Below are 14,476 nucleotides of genomic sequence, written 5' to 3' on the forward strand. Positions count from 1 at the left end.
TTTTCTCGTCCTGTCATGACATCATCACACTGTGCCTTAAGTGAAACAGATCTCTGTCCATTTGTGGATTGAGCAAACAAACCATCAGAAAAAGAGTTAAAAAATGATCTAAGCACAGAATACACATTCCACAGGGATTTCTGAACATCTGCTCACAAATTGTTCTATATTTGTTCAAATTGTAGTTTTATTTGTGACTTATGGGGAATACATACATACAGTTGAAGTCGGAAGTTTACATACACCTTAGACAAATAAATTTGAGCTCAGTTTTTCACAATTCCTGACATTTAATCCTAGTAAAAAGTCCATCCTTTTAAGAATGTGAAATGTCAGAATAATAGTAGAGAGAATGAACATTCCCAGTGGGTCAGAAGTTTACATACACTCAATTAGTATTTGGTAGCATTGCCTTAAAACTGTTTAACTTGGGTCAAACGTTTCGGGTAGCCTTCCACAAGCTTCCCACAATAAGTTGGGTGAATTTTGGCCCATTCCTCCTGACAGAGCTGGTGTAACTGAGTCAGATTTGTACGCTTTTCAGTTCTGTTATAGTTAAAATTCTAGACACAAAAATAATGACCTAGTTTGCATTTATTGATGCTGCTATTGCTTAAGTTAGTGTTGCAATGTTTTACCAAACACTACTTCTGTAAATGGTTTTTGTGTCTAGAATGTTCTATGGGATTGAGGTCAGGGCTTTGTGATGGCCCTCCAATACCTTGACTTTGTTGTCCTTAAGCCATTTGGCCACAACTTTGGAAGTATGCTTAGGGTCATTGTGTCACGCCCTGACCATAGTTTGCTTTGTATGTTTCTATGTTTTGTTTGGTCAGGGTGTGATCTGAGTCGGCATTCTATGTTGTATGTCCAGTTTGTCTATTTCTATGTGTTTGGCCTGATATGGTTCTCAATCAGAGGCAGGTGTTAGTCGTTGTCTCTGATTGGGAACCATATTTAGGTAGCCTGTTTTGTATTGTGGGTTGTGGGTGATTGTTCCTGTGTGTGTGTGTGTGTGTGTGTGTGTGTGTGTGTGTGTGTGTGTGTGTGTGTGTGTGTGTGTGTGTGTGTGTGTGTGTGTGTGTGTTCACGTTACGGGACTGTTTCGTCGTCGTCGTCGTCGTCGTTTGTTTGTTGGTTTGTTGTTTTGGTTCTTGTTTCAAGTATTCTTATTAAAATGAATACTCACCACGCTGCATCTTGGTCCTCCTCTCTTTCGCCCGACGAAGACCGTTACACATTGTCCATTTGCGACCAAACTTCCTGACTGACGTCTTGAGATGTTGCTTCAATATATCCACATAATTTTCTTCCCTCATGATGCCATCTATTTTGTGAAGTGCACCAGTCCCTCCTGCAGCAAAGCACCCCCACAACATGATGCTGCCACCCCCGTGCTTTACGGTTGGGATGGTGTTCTTCGGCTTGCAAGCATCCCCCTTTTTCCTCCAAACATAACGATGGTCATTATGGCCAAACAGTTCTATTTTTGTGTCATCAGACCAGAGGACATTTCTCCAAAAAGTACGATTTGTCCCCATGTGCAGTTGCAAACCGTAGTCTGGCTTTTTTATGGCGGTTTTGGAGCAGTGGCTTCTTCCTTGCTGAGCGGCCTTTAACTTCTTATGGCTGCAGCCCGAGGCCGCCCACAATATGACAACAGCCAGCTCAAGTGCAGGGCGCGAAATTCAAAAGATATTTTTTTTAAATATTTAACTTTCACACATTAACAAGTCCAATACAGCAAATGAAAGGTACACATCTTGTGAATCCAGCCAACATGTCCGATTTTTAAAATGTTTTACAGCGAAAACAGCACGTATATTTATGTTAGCTCACCACCAAATACAAAAAAGGACAGATATTTTTCACAGCACAGGTAGCATGCACAAAGCCAACCTAACTAACCAAGAACCAACCAAACTAACCAAGAAACAACTTCATCAGATGACAGTCTTATAACATGTTATACAATAAATCTATGTTTTGTTTGAAAAATGTGCATATTTCAGGTATAAATCATAGTTTACATTGCAGCTACAATCAGAAATTGCACCGAAAGCAGCCAGAATAATTACAGACACCAACGTCAAATACCTAATTACTCATCATAAAACATTTCTGAAAAATACATAGTGTACAGCAAATGAAAGACAGGCATCTTGTGATTCCAGCCAATATTTCCGATTTATTAAGTGTTTTACAGCGAAAACACAATATAGCGTTATATTAGCTTACCACAATAGCCAGAAACACAAGCCCTTCCCCAGCAGTAAAAGTTAGCGATCGTGACAAACCAGTAAAAGATATATAATTTTTGACTAACCTTGATATTCTTCATCAGATGACAGTCCTATAACATCAGGTTATACATAGACTTATGTTTTGTTCGAAAATGTGCATATTTAGAGCTGAAATCAGTGGTTACACATTGTGCTAACGTAGCTACTATTTCCCACAACGTCTGGATATTTTTCTGACACTTTTTCTGACACACATATTCTGACCAAATAGCTATTCATAAACATAACTAAAAAATACGTTGTATAGGAAATGATAGATCCATTAGTTCTTAATGAAATCGCCGTGTTAGAATTCTAAAAAATAACTTCATTACGACATCCAGCTTCGGTATAGCTAGAGTACCCAAAAGTTGGGCGCCGACGACAAGTTCACATGTACGACAGATATATGAAATAGCATCATAAAATGTTTCTTACTTTTGCTGATCTTTCATCAGAATGTTGGACAAGGGGTCCTTTGTCGGGAACAATCGTTGTTTGGATTTAGAACGGCCACTTTCCCTCTTGAATTAGCAAGCACACTAGCCAAGTGGCACGAATCTCTCCATCGTCAACAAACTCAGAGAACGGAACACGGCAAAACTCCCGAAAAAATTTCAATAATCTGATTAAACTATATTGAAAAAACATACTTTACGATGATATGGTCACATGTATCAAATAAAATCAAAGCCGGAGATATTGGTCGTCCATAACGGCAGCTAAACAGAAGGCAAATCCAGGTACCTCCTCGCGCTCTCCAGAAAACAGGAAATGGGGGACACGTCATACAAAGAGCTTGTATTCCACTTCAGACCAAGATAAACACTCAATTTCTTCTCTCACCGCCTCTTGACATCCAGGGGAAGGTCTATGAAGTGCATGTATACTAATACGTATCATGCCCATTTATAGGCAGGAAGTAGAACAGAGCCTCGATTTCAGACTTTCCACTTCCTGGTCAGGAAGTTTGTGCCAAATGAGTTCTGTTTGACTCACAGATATAATTCAAACGGTTTTAGAAACTAGAGAGTGTTTTCTATCCAATAGTAATAATAATATGCATATTGTACGAGCAAGAATTGAGTACGAGGCCGTTTGAAATGGGCACCTTTTATCTGGCTACTCAATACTGCCCCTGCAGCCCAAACAGGTTAAGGTTATGTCAATATAGGACTCGTTTTACTGTGGATATAGATACTTTTGTACCTGTTTGATCCAGCATCCTCACAAAGTCCTTTGCTGTTGTTCGTGGATTGATTTGTGCTTTTCGCACCAAAGTAAGTTCATCTCTAGGAGACAGAACGCGTCTCTTTCCTGAGTTGTATGACGGCTGCGTGGTCCCATGGTGTTTATACTTGCGTACTATTGTTTGTACAGATGAACGGGGTACCTTCAGGCGTTTGGAAATTGCTCCCAAGGATGAACCAGACTTGTGGAGTTCTACACATTTTTTTCTGAGGTCTTGGCTGATTTCTTTTGATTTCCCCATGATGTCAAGCAAAGAGGCACTGAGTTTGAAGGTAGGCCTTGAAATACATCCACAGGTACACCTCCAATTGACTCAAATTATGTCAATTAGCCTATCAAAAGCTTCTAAAGCCCTAACATCATTTTCTGGAATTTCACACTTCCAGTGGTGATCCGTCAGTCAAGGCAGGTGGGGCAGACCCACATTTTTAGCAAAAATAAATTAATAATAACATAAATATACTGTATATTTGTATATATATATATAAATCTATATATCTATATGTCTCTCTCTATATATATATCTCTCTATATATATATATATATATATATATATATATATATATATATATATATATATATATCTATATATTTTTTTGGGGGGGGGGCTTGCCTGTTTTGCATGTTATTTTGGCATTAATACGTGTCACATATCAGTTTGCAAACAATGTAAAAAAATATATCATTCAGTTAATAAAACTGCATACACACATGATCTCTTTTTTTTGAGTAAGGCAGCTCCAAAATGCAGGTGTTTCAGCCTGGCTCAGTGCTCTCTGTGGTGGTGGGGCGAGCCAGCAGAAAATACGGAGCGTTGCGCCGTGATTGGCTCAGTGGTCTGTCACTCATGGGGACAGTATGTCATCACCAGTGGTTAGTAATCCAAAATTTCAGCCCTTTGGATCCTGCCATAGAGTTATATTACAGGTGCCCTTCCAAGAAGGATTAAGGTCATTGGCCACAGATAAAAGGATATCAAATCACGTTATATTTACAGTAGCTGTCACGTTCCTGACCTGTTTTCTGTTGTTTTGTATGTGTTTAGTTGGTCAGGACGTGAGCTGGGTGGGAATTCTATGTTGTGTGTCTAGTTTGTCTGTTTCTATGTCCAGCCTAATATGGTTCTCAATCAGAGGCAGATGGTAATCGTTGTCCCTGATTGAGAATCATATATAGGAGGCTTGTTTTGTGTTGGGATTTTGTGGGTGTTTGTTTCCTGTCTCTGTGATTGTCTGCACCAGATAGGTCTGTGTCGGTTTTTGCACATTTGTTATTTTGTATTGTTGTTTGTAGTGTTTCACTTGTTATTTATTAAACATGTTTAACACTAGCCGCGCTGCACTTTGGTCCTCTCCTTCACCCCTGGAAGAAAACCGTTACAGAAACACCCACCAAACCCGGACCAAGCAGCGTGGCAACGGGCAACAGCAGCAGCAGTACAAGGAGGAATGGACATGGGAGGAGATTCTGGACGGAGAAGGACCCTGGGCAGAGCCAGAGGAGTGTCGCCGTCCCAAAGCGGAGCTGGAGGCATCAAAAGCGGAGAGGCGGCATTATGAGGCGCTTGCAAGGCAGAGTGGCTGGAAACCCGAGAGGCTCACCCAAAAATTTCTTGGGGGGGGCTAAAGGGGAGTGTGGCGAAGCCGGGTTGGATACCTGAGCCAACTCCCCGGGCTTACCGTGGAGTGAGAGGGCGTCGTACTGGTCAGACACCGTGTTATGCGGTAAAGCGCACGGTGTCCCCAGTACGCGTGCTTAGCCCAGTGCGGGCTATTCCACCTTGCCGCACTGGGAGGGCTAGGTTGGGCATCGAGCCGGATGTCATGAAGCCGGCCCAACGTATCTGGCCTCCAGTACGTCTCCTCGAGCCGGCGTACATGGCACCAGCCTTACAGGTGGTGTCCCCGGTTCGCCTGCATAGCCCAGTGCGGGTTATTCCACCTCGCCGCACTGGCAGGGCTACGGGGACCATTCAACCTGGTAAGGTTGGAGAGGCTCGGTGCTCAAGAGCGCGTGTCCTCCTTCACGGTCCGGTATATCCGGCGCCACCTTCCCGCCCCAGCCCAGTACCACCAGTGCCTACACCACGCACCAGGCTTCCAGTGCATCTCCAGAGCCCTGTTCCTCCTCGCCCTGAGGTGCGTGCCCTCAGCCCGGTACCTCCAGTTCCGGCACCACGCATCAGGCCTATTGTGCGTCTCAGCCGGCCAGAGTCATCCGTCTGCCCAGCGCCATCTGAGCCATCCGTCTGCCCAGCGCCATCTGAGCCATCCGTCTGCCCAGCGCCATCTGAGCCATCCGTCTGCCCAGCGCCATCTGAGCCATCCGTCTGTCCCGAGCCATTAGAGCCGCCCGTCTGTCCCGAGCCATTAGAGCCGTCCGTCAGTCAGGAGCCGCCAGAGCCGTCCGTCAGTCAGGAGCCGCCAGAGACGCCAGCCAGTCAGGAGCCGCCAGAGACGCCAGCCAGTCAGGAGCCGCCAGAGACGCCAGCCAGTCAGGAGCTGCCAGAGACGCCAGCCAGTCAGGAGCTGCCAGAGACGCCAGCCAGTCAGGAGCTGCCAGAGACGCCAGCCAGTCAGGAGCTGCCAGAGACGCCAGCCAGTCAGGAGCTGCCAGAGCTGCCTTCCAGTCATGAGCTGCCCTACAGTCATGAGCTGCCCTCCAGTCATGAGCTGCCCTCCAGTCATGAGCTGCCCTCCAGTCATGAGCTGCCCTCCAGTCATGAGCTGCCCTCCAGTCATGAGCTGCCCTCCAGTCATGAGCTGCCTTCCAGTCATGAGCTGCCTTCCAGTCATGAGCTGCCTTCCAGTCATGAGCTGCCCTACAGTCATGAGCTGCCCTACAGTCCGGAGCTGCCACTCAGTCCGGAGCTGCCACTCAGTCCGGAGCTGCCACTCAGTCCGGAGCTGCCACTCAGTCCGGAGCTGCCTCTCTGTCCTGAGCTACCTCTCTGTCCTGAGCTACCTCTCTGTCCTGAGCTACCTCTCTGTCCTGAGCTACCTCTCTGTCCTGAGCTACCTCTCTGTCCTGAGCTACCTCTCTGTCCTGAGCTACCTCTCTGTCCTGAGCTACCTCTCTGTCCTGAGCTACCTCTCTGTCCTGAGCTACCTCCTAAATCATGTGGGGGCCTTGGGGAGGATTCTTAGGCCTAGGTCGTGGGCGAGGGTCGCCACTCAAAGGACGCTAAGGAGGGGGACAAAGACAGTGGTGGAGTGGTGTCCTCGTCATGCGCCGGAGCCGCCACCGCGGACAGATGCCCACCCAGACCCTCCCCTTGAGTTTTAGGGGTGCGCCCGGAGTTCGCACCTTGAGGGGGGGGGTTCTGTCACGTTCCTGACCTGTTTTCTGTTGTTTTGTATGTGTTTAGTTGGTCAGGACGTGAGCTGGGTGGGAATTCTATGTTGTGTGTCTAGTTTGTCTGTTTCTATGTCCAGCCTAATATGGTTCTCAATCAGAGGCAGATGGTAATCGTTGTCCCTGATTGAGAATCATATATAGGAGGCTTGTTTTGTGTTGGGATTTTGTGGGTGTTTGTTTCCTGTCTCTGTGATTGTCTGCACCAGATAGGTCTGTGTCGGTTTTTGCACATTTGTTATTTTGTATTGTTGTTTGTAGTGTTTCACTTGTTATTTATTAAACATGTTTAACACTAGCCGTGCTGCACTTTGGTCCTCTCCTTCACCCCTGGAAGAAAACCGTTACAGTAGCTTTGATTGGACTGACTTTCAAAGTCTTAGCTACTATAGCAGTCATCATCATGAATCAAGTTGACACTCTACTGGCAAATCCTTTTTAATTCTTGTCAAATGAAGAGAAATAATGAAGAGAAATTATAGCTAAAGCGTATCGGTGCTCATCGGCCATTGGACATAAAGATTACACAACAAGTTGGAAATCGCAAATTCAACAATGAGTCGTTTGGAAGGAATCAGTGGCTAACCGCGAGCGTTGCAAAGAAACCACTAACGTTAGCCTGTTAATCAATGGAGTGGCTGTGTGTTTTTTTCTCCAGAGTTCCCACCATAAATCCAGAGAATACCAGACTTTGATGACAAAGTTTGATGACAAAATTTACTGCTGCACCTCCTTCACGAGGTCCAAAAATGTCTTGTGTGCTGCTGCATAAATTATATAATATGCAATGGAGATATGTATAAGAAAGTAAAACTAAGTGTATGTTGTGTACTTTAATAATGTTTATATATCTTGCATTACTCATCTCATATGTATATACTGTATTCTATACCATCTTTTGCGTCTTAGCCTATGCTGCTCTGTCAATGCTCATCCATATATTTATATTTATATATTCTTATTCCATTCCATTCCTTATTCCATTAGGTATTGTTCTGGAATTGTTAGATGTTACTTGTTAGATATTGTTGCACTGTCGGAACTAGAAACACAAGCATTTCGCTACACTCGCAATTACATCTGCTAACCATGTGTATGTGACCCAAAAAAGTTGATTTGATTTAGTAAGCTGTTAGTAGCCCATGTGCCTCATCCTAATAATTTGGTCTATTTTCACCAACCCAGTATTGTAAACACATTGTTCGTGGCCCGGTGTGTGCTTGTTTGCAACCTTTTTGTACAGCTTTGACAGTGCTACTGATAATAGTGGTGGCGCTTGGCTTGCACGTGCAAATTCAGCACACACAACATTCTATAATATAATTGTGTTATTTGACCTCACCCTAATAATTTGGTCTATTTTCACCTCCTAATTTCACCTATTGTTCTAACTTGGTGGTGCACATATAGCCTATAACATGTTTTAGAGAAACGTAATCATCGAATATTGTAGGAGCTTTCATTGTCTGTTTAGATGCCATCTGTATTTATCCTATGGTTCTGACTTGTACAGGGAGAGCACTGTAAGAATGGCCCATGTTCTGAATTCTGTCGCTGTACATTTCAAAAGTGCTGAACAAATAGTTACGTTGACTACGTCCATCGTCGCTTGCTCATTAATGTCTTAATCGAAACTACAGATTGCCTCTTATCCGCTTGTCGTCCCCTTACGCCATAGTATGTACATCTCAATTGTCAGTAGAAACCACATTTGTTTAAGCAAGCCAGCCATATCAGCTATGTTTTTTTTAAAAGGCAGAAAATGAGGCTGAATTAGCTGTTTCTCTGCCAGACAAGGCTCCACTGATAGCCAGGTGTAGCAGTGGTAAGGTGTTGGGACTCTACTGTTTGGGACTCTGCTGTTGGGAGAGCTTTATGTAGGCCCTAACCGTTTGTGGGCACCGTTTGTCACCATTATAGTGCAATTAATGTATTGTTTCGTGTTGTGTTGTGTAGTGTAGTGGCTTTGCTGGCATGCATCCCACTTCTTTTTTTTTGTTTCCCCACCAAGATTTACATGCTAAAATCGCCACTGCACACATCTAATACATTGCTTCATTTTTGGTAATATGCTAGACTAACAGGGGTTGCTACCCTCAGAATGTAGATCTGAGAGCAGCAGAACAGTAATCTGAAATGCAGTGGGAAAAGGAAGAACATGAGAATGATAACATTTTATCAAATGACTCTATTTTAATAATCAAGCCAGCTCAGAAGTCCCTTGATCCCTAGTCCAAGACAATAGTAAGAGCGCCCTCTTGTGTCCCGACTGTAATTGCATCTACTGCATAACGAATGCCTGACAGCATAGGAATGAATAGCATTAGTCTAAGCAAAAATTTAAAAAAGGTATCCCCTGAATCTCCTTTACTTTTAGTTTCAACTCAAAGATTTTTTACCCACTACACTAGCTTCATTTTGAAGCCTTTGAGTTGACCTAGAATACACCCCACACAGGATATAATGCTGCTGTGAGCCTGTGATTGTCAGTCTGGTATCTCCAGTATTTTCCTGATCTCACTGTGTGTGTGAACCTGTCACTAGTCTGGCTACTGAGCACAGCCACATACGTACAGTTGAAGTAGGAAGTTTACATACACCTTAGACAAATACATTTAAACTCAGTTTTTCACAATTCGTGACATTTAATCCTAGTAAAAATTCCCTGTCTTAGGTCAGTTAGGATCACCACTTTATTTTAAGAATGTGAAATGTCAGAATAATAGTAGAGAGAATTATTTATTATTTCAGCTTTTATTTCTTTCATCACATTCCCAGTGGGTCAGAAGTTTACCAACACTCAATTAGTCTTTGGTAGCATTGCCTTAAAATTGTTTAACTTGGGTCAAACATTTTGGGTAGCCTTCCACAAGCTTCCCACAATAAGTTGGGTGAATTTTGGCCCATTCCTCCTGACAGACAGAGCTGGTGTAACTGAGATTTTAGGCCTCCTTGCTCGCGCACGCTTTTTCAGTTCTGCCCACAAATGTTCTATGGGATTGAGGTCGGGGCTTTGTGATGGCCACTCCAATACCTTGACTTTGTTGTCCTTAAAGCCATTTGGCCACAACTTTGGAAGTATGCTTGGGTTCATTGTCCATTTGCGTTCATTGTCCAAATGATAAAAAGGGGGGTGTATAGAAAATGCTAGTATAGACATTGAAATAGAGACCTTTGGGGCTTATATTCACCTTAGACCCTTAACAGCTAAGATAAGATATGAAGACATGGGACACTTCACAGAGTTTGACCATTAAGTGATTGAACTCTTTGGGGGATTCGGTAGCCTGGAAGTGATACCTTGATATAGGCCTAAACAGTGAGAAGTTTAGCTCCAGTAAAAAAAAATAATAAACTGAAAAAGGAACCTAGTTACTTGCACATCTGAATGCATTCAACCATATCACTGGAGCAGTGGATCAGACAGGGAGAGGAACGCCCTCATGACACCCAGATCTCAGGTCTGTCATTATCTGACCATGGGAATGCTTGAGTGTAAAAGGTATTACCCCTACTCTGAAATTCACCCACGTTTCCTCGAAAATGTGCACCACACAGGAGCACCATACACTCAGCATGAAACCCTGAGAACGACGAGGGGAGAGGCATGATCTGAGGACTGATTTTGTTTTAGTTTCGGTGAATCTACAGTGGCGTGAAAAAGTATTTGCCAAGTCCTTAGAATAGACCATAGAAATATATTAGAATGGCATGCTAGTTCTTGGACAGCTGAAGTTGTTCCAAAGATTTGTATGCTCCTTTTTCTACAGTGCCGTGAAAAAGTATTTGCCCCCTTTCTAATTTTCACTGCTTTTGCATATTTTAGATACTGAATGTTATCAGATCTTCAAGCAAAACCTAATATTAGATAGAGGGAACTGGAGTGATCAAATATCACAACAATTACATACTTATTTCATTTATTTCATAAACAATGTTATGCAACACCCAATGCCCCTATGTGAAAAACTATTTCTCCCCTTACACTCAACTGGTTGTGCCACATTTAGCTGCAACGACTCCAACCAAACGTTTCCTGTGATCAGTCTCTCACGTTGTTGTGGAGGAATTTTGGCCCACTCTTATATCATATCTGCTTTAACTCAGCAACAAATGTGGGTTTTCAAGCATGAACTGCTCATTTCAAGTCATCTCAATTGGGATTAGGTCTGGACTTTGACTAGGCCATTCCAAAACTTAAAATATGTTGCTTCTAGCTATTTTTATGTAGACTTGATTGTGTGTTTTGGGTCATTGTCTTGCTACATGAACAATCTGTTCATTTAGGAGATATACCTTTTTCTAGGTAACAAGATTTGTAACCAAATCTTTGCTTGTTTTGAGGAATGTACGAACATACCTTGATTATTCTTGTTGTAGTAAGGATGGGTTCAGCTGAAACTTGCCTCATACCTTTCCTATTAGAAACATACACTAGATTACCAAAAGTATGTGGACACCTACTCGTTGAACATATCATTTCAAAATCATGGGCATTAATATGGAGTTGCCCCCCCCCCCCCCCCCCCCCCACTCCCGAAAAGCACAGCGGTCTAACACACTGCATCATAGTGCTTGAGGCATCACTACAGACCCTAGTTCGATCTCCGGGCTGTATCACAACCGGCCGTGATCAGGAGTCCCATAGGGCGGCGCACAATTGGCCCAGCGTCGTTCTGGTTAGGATTTGGCCGGTGTAGGCCGTCATTGTAAATAAGAATATGTTCTTAACTGGCTTGCCTAGTTAAATAAAGGTTAAATAAAAAAGACAAACAATTTGCTGCTATACCAGCCTCCACTCTTCTGGGAAGGTTTTCCACTGGATGTTGGAACATTGCTGCGGTGACTTGCCCTTATGATGTTTCGACTGACCTAATGATTTTAACATTTAGGCTTACTACAATTTATAATTTTAGTCTGGATTCAGACTTCAACTATCAGTCATGAGCATTAATGATGTCGGGCACTGATGTTGGGCGATTAGGCCTGGCTCGCAGTCGGCGTTCCAATTCATCCCAAAGGTGTTCGATGGGGTTGAAGTCAGGGCTCTGTGCAGGCCAGTCAAGTTCTTCCACACCGATCTCGGCAAACCATTTCTGTATGGACCTCGCTTTGTGCACGGGGGCATTGTCATGCTGAAACAGGAAAGTGCCTTCCCCAAACTGTTTCCACAAAGTTGGAATCACAGAATCGTCTAAAATGTCATTGTATGCGGTAGTGTTAAGTTGTCCCTTCACTGGAGCTAAGGGGCCTACCCCAAACCATGAAAAACAGCCCCTGACCATTATTCCTCCTCCACCAAACTTTACAGTTGGCACTATGCATTCGGGAAGGTATCGTTCGCCGGGCATCCGCCAAACCCAGATTGGTCCGACGGACTGCCAGATGATGAAGTGTGATTCATCACTCCAGAGAACGGATTTACACTGCTCTAGAGTCCAATGGCGGTGAGCTTTACACCACTCTAGCCGACACTTGGCATTGCGCATGGTGATCTTAGGCTTCTGTGTGGCTGCTAGGCCATGGAAACCCATTTCATGATGCTCCAGACGAACAGTTCTTGTGCTGATGTTGCTTCCAGACTCAGTTTGGAACTCGGTGGTGAGTGTTGCAACCGAAGACAGATGATTTTTACACGCTACAGCAGTCGGAGGTCCCGTTCTGTGAGCTTGTGTTGCCAACCACTTTGCAGCTGAACCATTGTTTCTCCAAAACGTTTCCAATTCACAATAACAGCACTTACCGGGGCAGCTCTAGCAGGGCAGAAATTTGACGAACTGACTTGTTGGAAATGTGGCATCCTATGACACTGCCACGTTGAAAGTCACTGAGCTCTTCAGTAAGCCCATTCTACTGCCAATGTTTTGTCTATGGAGATTTCATGGCTGTGTGCTTGATTTTATACACCTGTCAGCAACGGGTGTGGCTGAAATAGCTGAATTCACTAATTTGAAGGGGTGTCCACATACTTTGTATATATAGTGTATCTTATTATGTCCTCATTGTCACCTCACTCTAACTGAAACCCTGTTGTAATCTGTGTCTGAGAATAACTCATCAGACATCCACTATTATGTCAAATTACATCAGTCCAATTTACGTTATAAATATATTTATGTGGATAAGGGACGGGTGAAGTCCCTTAGACATGTTGGCCATAGCATGAGTCGGATGTGAGTCACTTCTGACATGTCAATTCAGGAGCAGAAAGGTTGACTATTTAATACTATTCAGACAGTGGAACATAAATGGTGCCATCTGATTGACATGTTAAAGTGCCCTTTCATTTTCACATTGGCTCATTAAACAGAAAGTGGGGGAAGTCAGTAAGAACTGTGGGTGGGTGCTGTGTCCACAGATTAAGGTCCTAGAACAGAAAGTAGAAGGCGTTAGTTTAAACTAAATCAATCTGCATGGTATTGTAACTGTGTCCACTCACACACACATATGCATTCTCACAAACACACACACCTGACCCCTGACATACAGTATATGGAACAGTGGAGGAAGTTATACATGCTGTGTCATTGTGTGATTCTATTTTTAGACTGGAATATCAAATTGTTCCTAGAAAGGGGAACTTGCCTTGCAGTATTATTGGAAAACAGACAGGAAATTACTGTACAAAGTTAACATATGAATTGTTTTAAATTGGTCATAGCAAGGATCATGTAGCTTTGATTTTGAATTTTAGGACCCCTCTAGGCATTAAAAACCCTCACATATTTAACCCCTTTTTTAGGCACTAAACTACTTCCTTAATTTTTTTAAACCGGTACCGGGCTACCTTCAGACAAGTCTTGTGAGGCTTGTGGGCATGCTAGAGAGCTACGTGTTCGTGAGAGTCTCGTCTTTCCATAGAGGGGTGATAATAGTTTTGTACGCCAAACCGTTCGGGTGCTACAGACACTTTCGATAAGACCGATTTTCAGGATGTCTCCTGGTCTGACAAACACAACTGTAGCTCTCCCACCTTTCACCGCAGATGCGGAAGGATGACATTGGCAAATGCAGTGGATTGTGACGCCACCCATACAAACAGATATCTCTAGCTTAAATAGACAGATTTCTACGGGGATTTTTGATTATGCTAATTAGATTTCCACGGGGGCGCGGACATCAACTCTAGGGCTTTTTAATAAGACTGAACAGCAAAATGGGGCAGTAACACAAAACTGACTGGAAAAACGAATGTGACTAATGTAACAATGAATGACTACTGAAACTACCAAATCAGTTGAATATAAGATGTGATCCCACAAATGACGTCCCATAAATAGATAGTTGAAGTCTGAATCCAGACTAAAGTTATACGTTGGAGTAAGCCTAAATGTTAAAATCATTAGGTCACTGGAAACATCATAAGGGAACTATCTTTGCAAACAAGTTTATGTGGTGCCTTGAGCAATGCATATGCTTGTGTAATAGTCAAGCAAGGAAGTAGCTGTTACAACTGCAACCCGATAGAGGGCAATAGAAATGGTGCGCATGGAAACCATAGTAAACACAGAACAAAGTGGCTGAAGGAAGGATGTTACAACATTTTACTATAGCAAATTAACAGGAACTTCCTATATTTTTGGCAGGGG

Source organism: Salvelinus namaycush, chromosome 24 (genome assembly GCF_016432855.1).
Source record: "Salvelinus namaycush isolate Seneca chromosome 24, SaNama_1.0, whole genome shotgun sequence".
Lineage (NCBI taxonomy): Eukaryota > Metazoa > Chordata > Actinopteri > Salmoniformes > Salmonidae > Salvelinus > Salvelinus namaycush.